This window comes from Lepisma saccharinum, chromosome 1, assembly GCF_977018435.1.
Source record: "Lepisma saccharinum chromosome 1, izLepSacc3.1, whole genome shotgun sequence".
Lineage (NCBI taxonomy): Eukaryota > Metazoa > Arthropoda > Insecta > Zygentoma > Lepismatidae > Lepisma > Lepisma saccharinum.
The window spans coordinates 151,165,320-151,186,847 of record NC_139229.1 but is presented as its reverse complement, the minus strand read 5'-3'; the positions used below and the strand labels follow the sequence as shown (position 1 = coordinate 151,186,847).

The 21,528-nt window shown below is 39.7% G+C and overlaps 1 protein-coding gene across 3 annotated transcripts in view; it reads left to right on the top strand.

Moving 5' to 3' along the window:
• Positions 1–21,528, top strand: part of LOC146002532 (regulator of G-protein signaling 9-binding protein-like) — a 138,948-nt gene that overhangs the window by 25,599 nt on the left and 91,821 nt on the right. The window contains exon 1 of one of the 3 annotated variants that reach the window (XM_083140468.1): positions 20,919–21,001. The exons of the other annotated variants lie outside the window; for them this stretch is intronic. The gene's annotated coding sequence lies outside the window, so the exon portion shown is untranslated. Of the gene's footprint in view, positions 1–20,918; positions 21,002–21,528 lie in introns of those variants that run through there. 3 annotated transcript variants of the gene reach the window in all.

Genomic DNA, 21,528 nt, shown 5'->3' with positions numbered 1-21,528 from the left:
CAACTGGTTAGACTGGAAAAACAGGCACTTGTATGTCTTTTCTAAGAGCTTGGAACAATTAAAATATCAGCAGCTGATGAAGCTATATGATGGACTGGATATTGCCACTTTTGAATCAGATGTTAAGCCACTTCATGACTGTCTCGATAATTCTGTTGTTGTGTTTGATGACGTTATACTGGATAATCAAAACAAGGTTAGAAATTTCTTTACACAGGGGCGGCACAAAAACATTGATTGCTTCTACCTGGCACAGACTTTTTCTAAAATACCGAAGCAGCTGATCCGAGACAACAGCAATTTTATATGTGTGTTTCATCAAGATCATACCAACCTCAAACACATACATGATGAATATGTAGGTGGGGACTTGAGCTACAATGACTTTTCCAAGTTTTGCAGTAGGTGCTGGAACCAGGACAGTTATGGGTTTGTCACAATTGATATGACAAGAACACCCAGTAGTGGCAAATACAGAAATAAAATCAACGATTTTCTAGACGTTGAAACATATATAAATAACCATGAAACGACCAGTCATTGATGATCTTAAGTTAAGAGATTATCTTGTAAAAAGATTTAAGGGATGGAAATCAGAGAACCGGGGAATTTATGAAAAACACAAACAAACAGAACAGCCTGTAATTGATGCTATTAATAATTTAGGTAAGAATATCAAAACTGTTACAGAGCAAAATCAAGATTTGATCACAGAGCTTGTACCTGTAGCTGCAAGGAACATATTAGATTATCCATTCACCCCACTTTCCAGTATTCATACACCTAGTCCTGTTGCTCCTAGAAGAATTGAAGCTACTCAGGATCCTATTGAATTGGGTCTTCTTGCTCAAAAATATTTAACCACACCTAAAGACAACAAAGATGAGGTCTTTGGCTTATATGCCGACACAGAGCTTGACGGCAGCATCATTCATAGAATTGGCAATTTTAGGGTAACATTTATGGGAGATGATATAATTGTTTATTCAGAATCTCGTCTCGGAGAAAAAGGTGGTTTTGTTAAGTACCTCGGCACACCTGGATTGTGGGAACTGATGACTAGGAAAAGGCCTGGCAGCTATACAGATCAAGATTATGAGGATTACAAAGAAATATTAATAAAATCAGATGCTCTATACCAGAACAATGATCCCACACAAAAAAGAGTCAAGTCTAGCAGTGGAGCAAAATATAACAATTTAATCAAGCCCATATGGTCACAAATTAAGACAGGCAGTGGAATCAAACAATACAACACCCTGCCTAAAGAATTTGTGTGGGTTGATGATGTCAGGAAACTTGTAGATAGGTTATTGGTGATAGCTGGGGAGGAAAATGCTGGGAACCACAATTTTTACAATGAAAAGGTTGGAATTATGGACATGATAAGCACAAAATTGTCTAATTTTATAGTGAATGACCCTAAGGGGATTGGATATCTCATAAAAATTATTAATACTCTTCCCCCCAAATTCTGGAATATTTCTGAGGGTCGGGGATTAGTTAATGACATTATAAACAAGCTGCCATTTGAACTACACATTCCAGGCTATCAGTATTGTGGTCCAGGCACAAAATTGGATCATAGATTAAACAGAGGGGATCCTGGTGTAAATCCCCTAGATGCTGCTTGTAGAGACCATGACATAGCATACAACACACATTCTGATCTTGACAAGAGACATGTTGCAGACAAGAAATTAGAAGAGGCTGCATTTGGTAGATTTGTAAGCAAAGATGCTTCTTTGAGTGAAAGAATAGCAGCATTGGGAACCACCATAGCTATGAGCACCAAACAAAAACTGGGGTGGGGTTTGTGAATATATATATAATAAACCTACAATGAAGGCCAAGGGTGTTATGTATCAAATACCTTATGCAGGTCTCAAATCTCTTAAAACTATTGACAGTCTTTTAACCAAAAAGCAGCGCAAGAAAAAAAGCTCTTGTATTGCAAAGGGACATGGTATGAAATTGTTGCTTAGTACCCCCCAATTAAAAAAATTACAGCAATCCAGGAAAAAATTGCATACAGGGGGATTCATATTTACCATCCCGGCCATCTTAGCTGCTCTCGGGGCTGTTGGGAGCTTGGCTGGGGGATCAGCTGCCATAGCAAAAACAGTAATAGATGCCAAGAAAAATAAGGCAGAATTAGATGAGCAGAGGCGCCATAACCTGGCCATGGAGAAAAAAGGCAAAGGTGTTAAGAGAGCCATGAGTAAGTTTAAAAAAAACAAGAGCCGCTTACAAACCAAGATATTGAAGCTTTGATCAAGCCACTGGGCATCAAACATTTTAGGGGTGTGTACATGTCTGATTCTTTACCAGAACAACCACTCAACAAAGAGTGTGGCATTGTTAATTTGGATGAGTACAAAAATCAGGGCACTCACTGGATCTGTTATCTTAAATATTTAAAAGATGAAGCATTTGTGTTTGATTCATTTGGAGGTGTTCCACCTGAAAATTTAGTAAAATATCTAAAATCAGCTAATCTTTATTACAATAATGCTCGTGTTCAAAACTTCAAAGATGTTAATTGCGGACATTTGTGTTTATCTGTTCTCAGATATATGTCTCAAATAAATAAACCATCAATTGAAAATTTTCAAAAGGCCTTGTGGTATTTAAAACATCATGGGGGTATTCCATCTCACCAGCCAAAATTCAATATTGAAACTCAAATTGCATGATGACATAGTGTATCCCAAAACAATAGCTCTCAGAGCATTTTACGGCATGTACTTGATCCCTAATATTACACACCACAACAATACAATTGCAGTAGGGGATCAAAAAATTGTCATCACTCCAGGGCAATATAATCTATCCACTCTAAATGCTCAATTACCCAGAGGTGTAGTGTTAAGTCAAAATTCTGTCACTCACAGAGTAGAGATTGTATCTGCTACAGAAACAGTGCATCTGGGTACTATAGGAGAGCTGTTGGGATTTGAGAACAACACAAAACTTGAAGCGGCCATCAAACACACTGCTATTAATATACCTAAATTCTTGGCCATAGAGACTCTGAATATTCACTGTAATGTGGCCGAGGGTATGATCACCAAATCAAATGGCATAGGCACTCACAAACAAACTGGCATCATTGCAACATTCAAACCTAATTCCGAATTCATGGAGCCCATCATCTACAATCCATCCCCAACATTATATTTTCCTGTGTGCCATAATAGAATAGATTACATTGAATTGATGGTCACTAATGAAAAAGAAGAATTAGTTGATTTTGCTGGAGCCACAACAACTGCTATCATAGAGATTAATATTTAAATAAAAATACATACAATGGAAAATATTTAGAGTTATGAGCTACAATCATTCCCCCCAAACAGGAGGACATTTGCAAATTTAAATCAACCCAACACAGAGATTGAGGTTGATCTTGATGTAGGGGACGGCTTTATACACCCCCACAGAGCAGATCTATACATCAAATTTGATGTTGTAAAGCTCGATGGAACAGATTATCCGGCAAATTCAAACATAAGATTGGTGGACAATTTTGTGCCGCATCTGTTCTCTGAAATTGAGATCAGAAAACATGGTGTTGTTATAAACAGAATAGATTATCCCGGCATTACCTCCACAGCTTTGGCTACTCTAAAATTATCCAAAACAGAGGCATCATACTACCAAATAGGGGGATTTGAAGCTGGTGAGAAAATATTATCTAAAAATCACACAGTGCTGTTCCCCATGCGCCTGTTGCCAGGATTCTTCTCGGATTACAAAGAAATTATGTGGAAGGGTGGTTTAAGAATTACATTTAGAAGAGCTGCCAATGATAACAATGCTTTGATGAGGTACAGCACATTAAACCCTACAGGAGAAGCTATGCCTAATACCCTACCTGATGAGGGCAAGTGCATTATTCAGACTATGGAGCTAAGAATCCCTGTTGTTGAATATGAAGCCAGTTATGCTCTTAAATACAAAGCAGATATCCTAAAAAATCCACAGATTCCTCTGCAATTTTATACATATCAATGTGTACAGAAGCCCGCATCTGGTACCTATTATGAGTTTGATGCTACAAATTCATTCTCCAGTATTCAATATGACATGCCTGATTTTGTGGTGGTATTGTTTCAGACTGGGAGACACAACAATCAGGAAAAAAATTCAAGTAGATTTGATAGCTGCAACATCAAGAACATATATCTTAAAAATGGCAGAAATGAGGTCTTTCCTAGAGAAAATTACAATTTAGACATGTCCAAGGATGATTTCCTTAAATTATATGAGGCATTTTCTTCCTTCAAAAGGGTCACTACTGGCAGTACTGACATGTATTACGCACCAGATGAATTCAAAACACGGAGACCCATGTTTGTAATCAACACTTCAAAAAGAAAACAAGTTGTGGTTAATGACAGAACAAACATTAAAATTATCTGTGAATTCCACGAGGCTTTACCAGATGACACCATATGCAGTGTCATTCTCATAGGTGAAAAATCATATGTTTATGACGTAAGAAATGAGAGAGTCACGGAGCAATTCTAGAAGGTCTCTACATATTGCATTGTCTTAATACTAGATATGCAAATTGAGCCTGGTGCCCAATTGAACCAGAAATAAATATGTATATATGTATATGTGTGTGTGTGTGTGTGTGTGTGGCATACTTTTATGTATAGGCAACAAAAAGAGCATATTTTTAACAAGTTTATGGACAACAATCTCACAGAAGTGCCTTTTATAAGTGTATGCAAATCAATCTGAGGGGGTTCATACTTTCCGAGAAATTCCCGAGGGCATTTTCACAAAAATCTTAGATTATGCAGAGTTCCACACTTGAGCAAAAAGCTTATATGCTCATGTTGAGCTAGTTTTAAGTGTAAGCAAATCTGCTTGAGGGGAGCTCATACTTTCCGGCGCTGTCCCCACCACAAACCCCACTACTAGCAGGTAACTTTCATTAACACAATTTTCAATTCAAGTAACAGCAGGTGATTTAATAGGACTTAATTTTGAATTCTAGTAATATCAAATGACTTTTTTTAAACATAAATTTCAATTCTAGTAACAGCAAATGACTTTCTTCAACACAAGTTTCAATTCGAGTTACAACAGGTGTCTCACTTGAACTTAATTTTTTCCATTCTAGTAATAACAGGTGACTGACTCCCTTGAACAATTATTTTTTCAATATAATACATTTTTCATAATTCAAACGTATTTTAATATATGATATGTGTGTCAGCATTTCTTGTCTCAACTATCTTCCATGCATTGCAACGTGAGAGGGAGAGAGACAGAGAGAGAGGAGATAAGAGAGATATATTGAGGAAGATAGAGGAGACGGACACAACAGAAGTGGAGAGAGAGAAAGGGAGTGAGGGAGAGAGACACACACACAAAGGAGATAGGTAGAAAGGATGGAGAGACACGAGAGAGAGAGAATACAGACACGCGTTAATAGAAAGAGAGGGGGAGAGATAGGAGAGGAAGAAGGATAGAATGGATATATATATATATATATATATATATATATATATATATATATATATATATATATATATTCCTACCTATTCTTCATTCTTCTCTCTGCCCTTCCTCTCTCTCTCTCTCTCGCTATCTATCTATCTAGTATCTATTCATCTTTCTCCTATCCTCCCTTCCCCTCGTCAATATGTATCTATCTCTGTCGCTCGCTCGCTCTTTCTCCTCTCTCTCTCTCTCTCCCCCCCCCCCCCCTCTGTTGTTTTCGCTCACTCAGGGTGACACAGAGATGTATACCCATTTTGGAATGAACATTACACAGTTAATTGTACACCAAACTCTATTATTTTTGTTGTATAATGTGTGTGATATATTGCCATTTATTTTACATTTATTTATTTATTTATTGCAGTTACCATGGAGTCGTTGTCTGTGGAACATCGCGAGTTCATGTGTGATGCCTATGTGAGAAACTGCGACTCAGTGGTTGCAGCTCAGAGGTTATTCCGCCGGCACTTCCACTTAAACTTAAGGCGGCATGGAGCAGTTTCAACACGCAAAACAATCTTAAAATGAGTTAAGCAGTTTCGAACCCCAGGTACTGTAACTCCAAAAACACCACCAGGAGCTGAACCTCTGAGCCGGAACATAGGCATCATACATGAACACGTGATGTTCCACCGAGCACGAGTCCATGGTAACTGGAATAAATAAATAAATAAATGTAAAATAAATGGCAATAGATAACACACATTATACAACAAAAATAATAGTTTGGTGTACAATTAACTGTGTAATGTTCATTCCAAAATGGGTATACATCTCTGTGTCACCCTGAGTGAGCGAAAACAACAGAGGGGGGGGGGAGAGAGAGAGAGAGAGAGAGAGAGAGAGGAGAAAGAGCGAGCGAGCGACAGAGATAGATACATATTGACGAGGGGAAGGGAGGATAGGAGAAAGATGAATAGATACTAGATAGATAGATAGCGAGAGAGAGAGAGAGAGGAAGGGCAGAGAGAAGAATGAAGAATAGGTAGGAATATGCCACATGTATAGGTCGTGGCTGGCATTTATATATAACCATAGAGACGGCGGGTTTCTATGTTCCTGTTTTGATCTCTGATGCAAGTGAAACGTACTGTTGAAAGGCTTTGTCTTGTCGCTAGCCTCCAGCACCCATGCGGAAGAGATCAAAGGCAACAGAGCCGAAAGTGTTCCTGGATTGGGATAAGGTTTCGTTGCATTGGAGATGAGGGAGAGTCGGCCCGAATCCAGGGCTGTTGTTTTTTTCGACTTTCAATCTGATTCAGGGCTTCGTGTTTGTAAGGGAAGGGGTAGAGGTGGGGAGATTTCCACCGCGTTGTTCTTCAAAAGATATGAGCCGCGACAGGTGATCAAGCTTTACATTTCGGAGATAAAAGAAGATGAAGGATTGGAAGAGGGGGTGGGCTGGAGGGAAGAAACGAAAAATAAGAAAGAGAGGTTAATAAAGAGTGTGAGAGAAAAGGGGGGGGGGGATAGATTCATTCCGAGAGAGAGGGAGGTGCAGTACCGTACCAGACACCCTATTTAAACAGGCCTTGCCGTACAGTGGATCTATGAGTAATACCGTGCAAATTGTCCATCACCATGCTCGTTCACTTTATTTGACAAAATGAGAGCTTCAAGAATTACAAGAAAACTTAAATTAAATTTTTTAAAAAGAAGGTGGCCGCGGTGGCTCAGTCGGTAACGCGTCTGACTACCATGCTAAACTAAAGGTCCCGGGTTCGATCCCCGGCCGGTTCAAATCCGGGAACTTTTCTAACGATGGAAGCGGCCCCGGCGCCCACCCAGCGTCGAATAACATTGTTACCTGGGGGAAACCCTGGGGGGTAAAGGCGGTCAGGGGCTGATGCTGATCACATCACCCCCACTCACGACCGGATCAAGAAAGTGTGGGGCGTTACCCCCACACCCCCTATACGCCTTCTTGGCGTGGTGCTATGCACAGGGGAGCACTTTTATCACTTTACTCAAAACCAGCTGTTTACAACTTCTTCACCAGCATACTTAAAAATCCATCGCTTAAAAACATACAGGATGCAAGAAAAAAATTAATGAAAATAGTTATGGACAATTTGCCGAGCAATACTAGCGGATCCCACTGTACAACACTTGCCGTACAGTCATGGACCCTTCTGGGTTGTAACGACCCTACTGAAAATGAAAAAAATTACAACCTAGAAGTGTCCGTGACTGTACAAGAAACATTGGGTCGGTCCAGACCAATTTGACTTGATACATTTATCACATACGTATATAAAATGCCAATCTTACTTTATTGGCACACAAATGCCAACCGCCAAAATTCATGTGGGATCCATGGAAACATTTACATCAATTCTATCGAGAGTGCCTGCATTTGTCTACAAAACCTATTCTCTCTGTTCTATTAAATGTAAAACTGCAATGTTGTGTTAGCTAGTCTACAATACTTACTAAGACAAAATCGTCCTATGACATAGTAAAGTGTTATTTTAATTTCTATTCTGTCAATCCGTCAATCCGTTAATATGACGTATACTGAATACAAATAGGCATACCGAGAATAGTTAATAAAATAGTATTGTAGACTAACAGAACTGCATTGAAATATAATGCGTCTCCTATACGTATATAGTAAAACTTCTCCTAACGGATACCTCTGAATAGCGGACACCTCTAAATTACGGACATTTTTAAATTCCCCGGCAGAAATACATGGGGTTTAATGGCAATATTACTTCTCAATAACGGACATTCTTAATAACGGACGCGGACACTCAAAACTACCTCCTCAACGCAAATAAAACTTCTTAATAACGGACAGCCTGAAAGAAAACTGTCGCAATTCCTGGAATTCGACACAACAATGGTCAGTATTTCGAACTAGCGCGCATTGTTTCATGTTACACCGAACGTATTTCTTTTTAAAAGTGCAGACAGTAGACAGTATTCTTTGTGGTTATCTTGAGAAGTGTGTGTCACTTCTGCTACGATGTCGCAGAAACGCAAACGACTGACTTTAAAGGAAAAAGTTGAAGTCATCAACGTCTACGAGAAAGAAAAACTTACACCCGGTCCACGCGGGCGGAAAGAATGCTTAAAAAGTGCTTAACGTCTAAGCATTCTTTCCGCATTGTGTCCGTAAGGTAATGTAGATAAAATGCTGACACTCAGCGGAAACTGCAAATACTTCAAGTGACAGCCAATTATATTTTGGTGAGGAATGTAAACATATAAAAAATGATATTTTCACGAAAACAAAAAAGTTGAGCCCCTTCCCTTTTTGAGAGATGGGGATGCCTTTTATGTCGGTGTATTTTGAGATATTTCTTAGTAACATTTTTTTTAAATTACTCCTCCAGATTAATGTGTTTGCATGCCGTGTGCTATGAATAAGCTCTCATACATGAGTCATGACTTACCAACAGATTTCCTCTCTGCATCTGAAAGCTGAAAAAAGGTTCCTGGACCGTATTAAAATTGATGCGGGGAAAAAGGTTCCTGGGCCGAAACTGGTTGCTAGAGTCCAGCGCAGATAATTCTGCCGTGCTATGCGCGAAACAACTAAAGAAGCAGTGTTGCTAATGGAGCAGATAGAAAAATCGCTGCAGTGCGCCGATGCACAGCTGTTACGTACAACAATAAAATTAGAGAATTCAGGTCTATCTAACGTTGAGTTTTAAACGTCATGCATTATACCAGGACTAGGATTAATATGTACTAACAAGTGGCTTTGTATGTAGCTACATACATATGGACTAAAAATTCGCAAAATATGAACTAACACATAAGTAAAATTACCAAAAATGCTGCAAAGAAGACTTCTTCATACGATTCCTTATTTGAGTGATTTCAAACAAAATAAAAATATATATATATTATTTTTCATTGCATTAATGCACTGGTGGCGTTCTAACTTTTCACTCCCAAAACCCGTATACACTGGTATGGAACTGCAACGGCAGATAATAACATGCCAACGTGTTAAACCGCTACAATTGCACCATAACACTCCTCCTGAAGCAGTATTATTATTTCCTCTCTTAGATCGGCGACAGTCGGTTGCCTTTGTTGTACATTTACAAAGGATGCCGGCTTCCACAACAATAACAAGTACATATACTGCCACTAGACGATAAGCTGCGCGGCTTTTTATTTTGTTATGAACCAGGGCCGGCGCTAGTCATTTTGCCTCCCTGGGAGGTGGCGGCAGATGCCGCTCTATTTCGACCCCCCCCCCCCCGGTCATTACGCAGCAACGGAAAATTGAAAATCAATATATTCCTAAATAAAACATCAAAATATAAAATAAATAATGAGACTTCTTAAGCTATTTCAATAATATTCAGCGCAAAAGAATATATCGCTCGATCACAGTTTTCAATAGGCTTATTTTTTTCTTCTCTTCAAATTTTGCCGCTCTGGGCGATGGGACGGTTCGCCCTCCCCTTCCGCCGGCCCTGCTATGAACTTGGTCACCCATCAAAGCATGGCAATTTTAACACAGAAAACAATATGTATCGCATTAAGCAGCAAAAATGACAGCCTCCTCTATGCAATTTCTACAAGAACACGTGCCGGAGCCAGAGTTGAAATCATGTTGGAGCCACATAATTTATTTATTTTGAATAATTCCAAAATTATGAAATATGAACAATTTGTTGCTGCTGTTCGCTGCTCTCTTGCCAAAATGCTTTATTGGGATGCTAACACAATGACTGGCTTCCTCCTTCATGAACTCGTGCACGTTGCTTAGAATTTCCCGAGCTTGGCTATGCAAGGTTTTTGATTTCAACTTCGACAGAACTGGAGGCATTATGGAATTTAACGTTCATTAGCAAACACACACTTTTACATACACACACGCAATACACGCACACAACGTCAAACCGGTCAAATAGTTAGTATAAAATAAAAATATGGTGCTTCCAATCCAACAAAACTCACCGCCACTTTACCTGCCTTTTCCCCTTCCGTGACAGAAATAGTGCTTCATTATTACAGTTGGCAACACTAGTTACTAGCTAGCCAATGAACATGCACTGCATAAAAGAAGCAAGCACTACGCCGTGCTATATTGCCACATTAGCGTCCCTACCGAACGGTGGGAACCGCGAGATGGAGCGCTATTCAATTGTTTTCAATTATGTTTGCGCGAGTGTGTCCCGGAATGGAATGACAATGTGGCAACAATAGCGAAGGTTTTCGAGCAGGGTAGAACACGTGATGCTAAGAGAGAGGGAGACGAAACGAAAATTCGTTTCTACGCAACGGCAAATTTACGTGTGTGGCACTCTACCTTATTGAGCTGCACTATACCTATAGAATTGGCAAATCTACGGCCAGTGAGGTTGTCAGAACAGTTTGTCGTGCAATATGGGACACTCCTCACCTCAACCAACGGAAGAGATGTGGAAGAATATTGCAAACGGCTTCGAAAATCATACTAATTTTCCACACTGCATAGGAGCAATAGACGGGAAGCATGTACGTGTGAATAAACCAAAGATGAGTGGTTCGTTGTACTGCAACTACTGAAAGCTGTGCGAAGTTTGGTAACAAAGTACAGCAAATTTCATTCCGCGCCGAATCTTTTCTGTTTTTGTCTTTATATTTCTCACACCGAATATCCCAAATACATGGCCTCTTTTCCACTTCCATAATAAATACTTCTGTGTCTAATTTATCTATATCTAGATCACCCATCTTCATTTGCAAAACCAATGTTTATCAGAAACACAACGCTAGAACTCAGCACCGCGTGGTGGGAAACAATGCACAAAGCGCGGCACGGGATCATTCAGCCCAGCAGACGTTCCGCTCGTGTGGACGATGCCATAAGACGCAAAAGAAATAGCAGTCAGCCCAGTCTTCGTTCCGCACTTTGTTCGCTATGGCGATGCTTACGGAGTGCGGCAGACGTTCAGCATCCGCAGGCTAGTCAGCCCGTGTGGCCGATCCTATTACTTCCTTTAGCCATAACAACCAATGCTTAAAGACTGCTGAAACTAAGCACTCTTTAAGCATTCTTTCCGCTCGTGTGGACCGGGGCTTAGCGTTCGAATCATGGCCGTGCGGTTTGCTGTTGGAAAAATTTAACAAAGGATTACACTACGTGTACTGTATTTTCTTTTTTGAAATTTGTAATGTAGGTAGGGATTCACCGTATGTATAGTGCAGGAGGCCTTAGAAAGAGCGTTTCGCGGGCTAACAGCAGACGTCGCTCGCACACTATTGCCGATACTCTCGTGTCGTCTGAACAGGCCGAGGTAGCAAGAGGCAGAGGTCATTCACCCTTCCAGAAAGGCTAAGCGAGCTAGCTGTGGCAACCGGGCTCGCTCATTCGCGGACCTGATTGGTTCTCGCAAACACACCCCCATATTGTCGTCTGCGATCTTTCTAAGGCCTCCTGCACTATAGTACAGTATTTTGTTCCTTGAATGCAGGAAAAAAACATTATGTTCGTAAAGTACGTACTGTAATATGCTTATCCTATTGTGTAACATCCTACACTTTTTTTTCTGAATAGCGGACACTTCTTAATAACGGACATTTATTTTTCTCCCAGGCCTGTCCGTTATTGAGAAGTTTTACTGTAATAGAACACCGAAAATTGTTCATTCATAACTGATATTATTAGTCAATACTCAGAATATACTGTATCTCCATGATTGCTTCTTCAAAACAGCAAACATGCATTTGTTGATTGGGCCCGTTCCCTGTTTCCCCAACTCCCCTGCCCATGCCATTATCCACTATTCGGTCCTTGCATATAACCTCTGCATAAACGAATTGTCTACAATTACTGTTTCTAAGCAATGAGTATGAACTTTGTGACTCAAAATGGTAATTTTGCGAGCGAAGGGAAGAACAACATTTTTAGATTTGTTTCTTTACGAACTGACAACAATGTAAATGTAATAATGGCGTCATTACTTAACACAGGTTCGACGATTTTAATTAAACTCTTTTCGAACTTTTGTCTTCGGTACCCCTTTGGTTCTGAAGCTGGGTCGACCGTCCTTCTCCCTTCTTCTTAGCCTAGCCTCTGTAGTGCGGTTGGAAAGCAAGAAGAAATTGAAGAATATTTCACTTCCGGCGGAGAACGTGCCCTTTGGGGAGGCGGATACCACATTAATTCCCGAACTTAAAACGCACCAGACCCCGAGTTTTTAAGTCCTCGATTGTCTGTAATGGCGTCTTCAAAATGGCGGTCATGACGAAGATTCTAAACCTGAAACCTGTTAGTTTATTGCAGTTGTTTATCATTCATGACATCTCATTTTCACATAATTTGCAGTTTATAACTGGATTATGATAATCAGAAACTAAAAGGACCCACTTTATCAAATAATATTAGATATGGCGGCCAATATGGCCGAGAAAAGTCTAAAAATAACCCTTTCAGCTATTTGATCATGTTTTGGATCAAACCTTATGTTGGGCTTCCCCGATGGCGCAGTGGTAGCGTCGTCGCCTTGTAGTCAAGGGGTCCCGGGTTCGATACCCGGTGGAGGCACATGGCACAGTGGTTCGGATCCCACTTTAAACCGTAGGTCCAGTCCCGATTAGCCTTACTGTGCATAAAGTGGACTTAAAACACCAACTCAAAGCTTATGTTTTGGATGTGCTGCCAGAATTCAACAGTAGCATCGAAAATTGTGTCAGACTAAGCCCATGAAATAATAATAGTTCAATTTTTGACAATCTGTATATGTACAGGGTGTTTGAAAAGTCTTTATACTATAGGACAACTGCGTCTTTAGTGCACATGGCGAAAAATGGAAAGAGGGGAAAGTTGTTGGGAATATGAGGTTTTCAATATAATGTGCTTGAATTTTCAACGAAGCATGCACCGCTGAGGTTGTTCGCTGGTACGAGCCTCACTGAGAATTGACATTGCCTTGTTGCCACATTCTTCGTCCTTAAGGGGGCATTTACATTATCGCAACACCGTACCGTACTCGATAAATTGAGAATGATGACGCAAAATTAGAGGCAAAGTAAGAAGTTTGCGTGTGTGTTTCTGTACCCACACAGACGCAAACTTCTTACTTTGCCTCTAATTTTGCGTCATCATTCTCAATTTATCGAGTACGGTACGGTGTTGCGATAATGTAAATGCCCCCTTAAGGACGAAGAATGTGGCAACAAATCAATGTCAGTTCTCAGTGAGGCTCGTACCAGCGAACAGCCTCAACGGTGCATGCATCGTTGAAAATTCAAGCACATTATATTGAAAACCTCATATTTCCAACAACTTTCCACTCTTTCCATTTTTCGCCATGTGCACTAAAAACGCAGTTGTCCTATGGTATCAAGACTTTTCAAACACCCTGTACATATACAGATTGTCAAAAATTGAACTATTATTATTTCATGGGCTTAGTCTGACACAATTTTCGATGCTACTGTTGAGTTCTGGCAGCACATCCAAAACATTAGGTTTGATCCAAAACATGATCAAATAGCTGAAAGGGTTATTTTTAGACTTTTCTCGGCCATATTGGCCGCCATATCTAATATTATTTGATAAAGTGGGTTCTTTTAATTTCTGATTATCATAATCCAGTTATAAACTGCAAATTATGTGAAAATGAGATGTCATGAATGATAAACAACTGCAATAAACTAACAGGTTTCAGTTCTAGAATTTTCGTCATGACCGCCATTTTGAAGACGCCATTACAGACAATCGAGGACTTAAAGACTTTGTGTTTGGGGCGTTTTAAGTTCGGGAATTAATGTAGTATCCGCCCCCCAAAGGGCACGTTCTCCGCCCGAAGTGAAATATTTTCCGGCGTTCAGACCGCACTACTGATCTTTCCCCAACAACAGTAATAACAAAACATCTGCATAATAATGAATACTCCAATTACAGCAAATAAAAAGGTAGGCAAATCGTCTGTTTGTCTCCTGATGTCAAACCTAAGATAACTTTACACGTACACAAGTTCTGCCAGTTTCTACCAACATATACAGGGTGGTCAAAAAGTAGGCATACCAGCAAGTATTATCGACACTACGATGGTTATGATTGAATGCTTGCTATGTACATACCTGATGGTTTAAGTGTCCGGAACATCGGTATGGAGACCGTCTTTTTCGTAGCACGGCCGAACTCTGCGCCATATTTTGGCACACTTCGCGATGCAAGTGTGAATATGACCTTTTTCTGGGCGGTGACGTTCCCCTCAATACGTTCTGAAGGGCCTCCAATAAGTCCCCGAGGTGGTTAATCAATGACACAGGTATGTGTTCATATGAAGTAATCCAACTATTACCATCGTAGTGTCGAAAATCAGGGGGGGGGGTACGCCCACTTTGTGACAACCCTGTACATGCTTAGAATCGGATAGTTCAATCGTGGTATCTTCGTCGCCTTGTAATCAAGGGGTCCCGGGTTCGATACCCGGTGGAGGTACAAGTGGTTCCTGATCTCACTTTAAACTGTAGGTCCAGTCCCGATTAGCCATACTATGCATAAAGTGGACTTAAAACACCAAATCAATCAATCAATCAGATAGTTCAATCGATAGAGAGAGTTAGGTTCATTAGACTTTCTTAAACCTTTTTGTAATAATAGCTTCCAATTTATAAGTGGTGAGTAAAGGTATGGGGTGAAGAGGGCAATCTCTCATCAACAAACTAAAAAAATTGAATAAACTCTGTGCCAGCCCCCATGGCGGGGTGGTTAACACATTGCGCTACGACGCCAGGGGTCCCGGGTTCGAATCCCGGCCTGGCCATGGATGTTTGTGAGTGTCCATTCATCAGTTTCATCACTCTTTCCCATCTTCGCAAATTAGCAAAAAGTGGCACAAATGGCGAAGTAAAATAAAGCAAACAATCAGTCAATCAATGAATAAACTCTGTGTCATTTATGAATGTTGCAATCGACTTAATTTAAGTTCTAATAAAAACTATAACCTACGAATTATATGTGAGTCATCGAATATTCGGTGACCTGTAGCTATAATTCACAACGTCAAGTTAAGTGGGAGACAGATTACATATAAAATAATATACCCGGAAAAAAAGTCATTAATCCGCTGCTGAATTTGTAAATGGTAGACATGTAAGGCCGGCTTTAAAGAGATTCCGCCTCTCCCAGACTAATTTCTATTAATATTTTATGGACTATGTGGGTGTAGATTACTCAAGAATTAATTCAGTGGTTGATTTAATAATTAACGTAGCTAATTACTACCTGGTTTAACTGATGCTGGGGGACGGGATGACTTAGAGGATGGAAGGATAGGATCAAGAATAGTAAGGAAGTATTCTCGTATTTTTAAAGGATCCATAGCAAGTATTACAACTATTAACGATAATAGCCTGAAGCTAAAGAAAAGAGTGGTTTTAACCACGTTAATACATATGAGACAATTTTGCCGACCCAAATTCGTGCATCTGCATAACTGGGCCTAGGTCTAAATGTCCCTGTAATATTATTTTTGACTGAAATAAAATTACAGAGAAAGAGGTTCAAAGGAGCTTGTTGGTTGTCGTTACATCCACACCCTGCTTCCAAAAACCAAATTTCGAACGAAAGTGGAAATATGTATTTTTCTCTTATATCCTGATGTGGGCCGAGTTAACGAAAGGTCCAGAACAGAATTTTCCTCGCAGTCCGTCACTGACCCTGAGGTCTCGTTTCGGTACTACGAGCCCTAGAAAAAAAAATCATCTTGTATGTATGAAACTGCGTGGTACAGACTAACTGTTACCACTGACACTTATCTATTCTGTCAGTAAACATTTTTCATTACATTAGAATAGACTGTGAAACCAATCAATACAAAGGCCTCGTTTTTCTCCAGAAGTATGAATACTTCTGGAAGAAACTTTACAAAGCCGATCTTTTATGCAAGAACATGAAGTAGGATGTGCTACATACGTATAGATGTTGATTGTTGGATGATTTAAGAGCATAAGGTCAGTAGAATCTATATAATTCAAATGTGAAATGGAGCAGCTCCTATTTTTATTAATATAATGTATTGCTAGGAAAAGACCGGTTAAAATTTTGATTGAAAGTCATATCCCTAGAAGGGACCCAAATTTCATCAATAGGAAATAATTTTATATGATGGATTTCATATTTTAAAACACCCACCTCAGTGTCCGGATTCGATTTCATGGAATTCGACTCCAGATTTTTTTAACCCCATACGTATTAAATGAATTTCATAAATATGAAAAATTACCAACCTACCTAGGTACAAATAAGAAGCAACTAACGGTAGATGATACATCGATAGAGAATTTATAAGGTTCAAATATATTCGCAATAGCCTAGCCAGGCCCGTACCAAGAATTTATTTAGGTGTGGGGGGGAGGGGAGGAGGGTACTGATCCAAAAATATGGAACAAGGAGAAGATTCGAAATTCTGTTGGAGTATTATATGTGACCACCAACGCTATGGCAGCATTGCAGCTAGACGTAAAATTAGGGATTTGCATTATTATGGTCTAGAGTATAGGAAATAATTCAACTCGACAATCAGCAACACAATCGCTTGCAGTAAAAGCTATCACGCGAAGTATACAGCTTGGTGCTTATTGTCTACATTCAATTCTCAGAAGTATTTGGACAGTATTATATTCCTCAGATAAGCAATGTTTACAATATTTCATTTAATTTTCTCATATCGGTACTATTGGGCAGCCATGATAATGTTTAGAAAATATTTCGTTTAGAAGTTTTATGCGTGGAAAATAATATGTTTATAAATTAATTGATACAATGATTCTTACAATGAAGAACACGTTTGAATGTGAGTTAACACACTAAATGGGGACGTCTGGTAGCCTTGCATCGATGGTTCTGCAACCTGCTTCTCTCTACCCATTCATTTACGCAAGGACGAAATCGAATGTTTTGCAAAATCTGAAAAATCGTCAATGTTATTTCCGTTGGTTTTTATAGGTTCACATTAAAATATTTCATAGTTCGAGGGGTCACCATGACTCCCAGTTTCCCCTGCTTGGGTACGTGCTTGTGTCTAGCTACTGATTAAATTTCTATAACATTGCTATTACATTTCTTGAAGATCAAACAATATAAGGAGATTTATGGTATGATTTAATCCAAGGACAGTGGCGGCGATTGGGTTCCAAAACTGCGGGGGTGGAGGGCAGTTTAGTTTCCATTTATATATAAAGTTTAGAACAGTGTGAGGTCAAAAGTAGCAAAAAGTGGTAGGGGCAACTGCCCCTCCCACGCCCCCCTTAATCTCCGACACTGTCCAAGGCTATACTTATTTCAATTAACAACCTTATATACTTATGATAAGGCGTTTCTTTGCATTCTCTATTGGCTATATAAGGACACACACATGAACAATGGCGTACGCAGGATATTTTTTCCGAGGGGACTGCAGTTCTTAAGGTGAATATTATACGCACTTGCGTTCTATAGCGGCGTATTTCGTAAATACTATTTTGACCTTCGTTTTCAAGTTGTTCAAAGACAAAAATGATAATGGGGGGGAGCATCGCCAAGGGAGGGGTTACTGCTTTCTTTTGAAAATCTTGATTTTTTTCAAAATTTCGGTAGGGGCTGTACACATTAACATAGTGGCCATATATCTTGTTAAGATCTTGAGAAAGATGAGGCCCAATTTTATTTAAGTTTCTACTCCTCTGTAAGACATGCTACCATGGCCCTCACTGTGGAAGCAGCAGGAGGCATCACACCTTTGTCTACACATCGCGCTACGACGCCAGGGATCCCGGGTTCGAATCCCGGCCTGGGCGTGGATGTTTGTGAGTGTCCATTCATCAATTTAATCATGTCATCACTCAACCCCATCTTCGCAAATTAGCCAAAAGTGGCGCAAAAAGCGACTTGAAATAAAGCAAATCAATCAATAAATAAACACCTTTGTCTGTTGTCATCAATAGCTTCCATAGTTTCATCATTGGAGGCAAGAATCACCGACACTCCACGCAATGAGTTCATCTGCATCAAAGTTATCGGTGACAGTATTGGCTATTTCCGCGCGCTAGGGGTCCAGGGTTCGAATCCCGGCCAGAGCACGGGTGTGAGTGTCCCTTCATAAATTTCATCATCTCATTACTCATCCTCATCTTCGCGATTAGCCAACAGTGGAAGAAAAGCGAAGTAAAGTAACACAAAGCAATCAATCAATCCAACAAACTATTCACTATTTCCTTGTAAATGTATTGTTCGACTCTGAGCTTCCATGAGTACATATACTCTGTCCAGGGAACCTGTGGAGCAAGGCTGCGCAGCGAGTGGGCGGAGCGAAGCTGTACGCGCTGATGCTGGTTGCTGCAGCCACATTTTCCTCTTCATGCAATCGCTGACTTTCTCACGTGTTCATTGGTCGAGCCCTCTCAAGTCACTGCTCGTGCAGGTACTTGTTCTTGTTCGGTCGCTCCAGAGATTCCCGGGATAGAGTATAGCTGCTCGGGAATATTTTGAAAAATCGTGTTTGAACCGGATCAGAGGCTACAATAATAAATTTTGCAAAGCCCTTTTTACGTACGCTACTGGCTTAATTATATTGATTTATAATGCAATATATTGTCTATGTATATATACATGTAAAATTATTTGAGTGTTGTAAATCTTACTATTAAAATCTAAACACTTGTTTAATATGAAACCATCATTACGCCGACCTACGTGGCGAAGTGGTTAATACAGCGCGCTACGACGCCAGGGGTTCCGGGTTCGAATCCCGGCCTGGGCCTGGATGTTCTTTACGAAAAATAAATCAATTCAACCAACCAAAATCATCATTAGAACAAGAGAAATAGGACGCATCATTTGGGCACCACTAGACATCAGCAACATCATCAATATAAGATACATACATTATGCCATAATGAATAATAAAAAGAGGCAACCCATCGTAACCTTAATTAAAATTCAATAATTTATGTACAAGCTTGTATAGAATCACTTGCTACAAAAGGTATGGGTTGTTACGCACAATGACGAAGTTGTACCATTACAATAACTAACCAATTTGCTTAATAGTGTTATTTCATTTTCAACATATGCAACGATATATATTTTGAAAAATCTGTAGACTTTTCTTTTTATGTATACAGCCCTCCTAAATAGTTTCTCAAAATATTATTTTTCAAAGTTTATTTACAGAGCCCTTCTCCCCTCCGACACGCCATTGCATTTATTATTCAAGTAGCTCCTCAACAGTAACCGAGATTCGAACCGTGAATTGGTAAATTAAGTTACTGTTGTGTTATACAGAATTTGACTTAAATTTTTTTTGTTATTTAGCGTCGCTTTTTTGCCACTTTTGGCTAATCGCGACGATGAGGATGAGTAATATTATGAAATTGGTGATAAGACCAATGCCAAGTCGTGATTCGAACCCTGGACGCCCTGGCAGCATAAGGCGCTGTTCTAATCACTCCGCTACTGAGGTCAGATTGAAAGTTATCCAGAAAACCACAGCAATACATTCAGTATGTATTTTCGATAGTGACCAATTTTTCTTCATTATTTTACTGACTTACTCATACATCCCTAAAAAACACGTGATTCTACCTTGCCCGTGACAAATCCTTCCAAATTGTTCGTCACGGTTAACCTAGCGGTACAAAGAACGCCGACAATGAACTCGAAGAATTAAAATAATAATAATAGACATGGAATACATAAAAAATCTTTGATACGTATGTTAATATTAATTTAATAAATCTTCTTGTTTTCCAATTTGATTGTTTCCTCATATATGTTCTTGTAAATTGGTAAGCTATCGTCTGTGGAATCTACATGTTTTTGTCTGATATACTATTCCTATTCGAAAGCTGAGTTGTGTAAAGATTAATATTGAACGGTGCTTCCATTCATCACAACGAAGGCACGCCCCTTTCTGTGTTACGTGGCAGTGACATCTCTCGGGCTTATTCAGAACTAAATGTCAAGCGCCTCGTCAAAGCTTTCTTATTTCTCGTATAGAAGCAGCTACTTGCTATTGACTTTTGAATTATAAATTACAATATTTCTGTTTATTACTAAGAAACGTTAATTTCTTAAACGTTGAATTAAAACTCTGATTCTGTGCAGTTGATTTTTTAGGCATGTTTGTATGACTATTTTTCTATTTAGTTTCTCGACATTATTTACTAGAATTCTCGCGTAGTGACATCTCTTGATCTTAATGCCATTTTTATGAACGAATCTAAGGTCGTTAAAAATGCATTTGTATTCACCAGTACGTCTCTCGCTCAGGATCTGTTTTGACTCTGGCAGTTTTTTGGGCGATAGCAGAGCCCCCTGTCCTGGATCGCTGAAGGAACAGTTCCCAGCTGAAATCTCGCGGCATGGTTGCCAGTCGTTTTGTGCACGTGATCGTGTGTTAAGTGCTTGTTTAACGTTCCCATTCGTAGGTGATGTGTTGTGACTTCAGAGAAGAGTGGGAGCGCCCTCTCGTCACGTTTTGAACTCCACAGAGGGCGTGCTATGGAAACACCGCCAGTCATGAGAACTCCCACAAGAGTAAGTGTTCTTTCTTACTCCCAGCTTTGTGTCATTTTTTGTTGCATGCAGTGTAACTTTGTATTATCACGTTGCTCAAACTTTATAGAAAAATGGATCGTGAGCAGTATGGGGCACATTCTAATAGCCATGATGTTGATCGCACACTCTGGTTCGAACACTACGGTGCATAGAAACATGAAAATGTATACGTTTGCATTTATTTGAGGGAAAGAGAAAGCATTTTAAAACGATTATTCGTAGTTTCTGTTATACGGATAATTAAAGTACTACTTGCAATTTCGTTATTTCGCGCTACGACGCCAGGGGTTCCGGGTTCGAATCCCAGCCTGGACATGGATGGGTATTATTTGTGAATGTCCCTTCACTCATACTCATGTTCGCGATTAGTCAAAAATGACAGAAAATAGAAAATAAACTAAATCAATCAGTCAATCATTTCCTCAACGCCAAGGGTCCCGGGTTCAAATCCTGGCCTGGCCATGGATGTTTGTGAGTATCCATTCATCAATTTCATGATATCATCA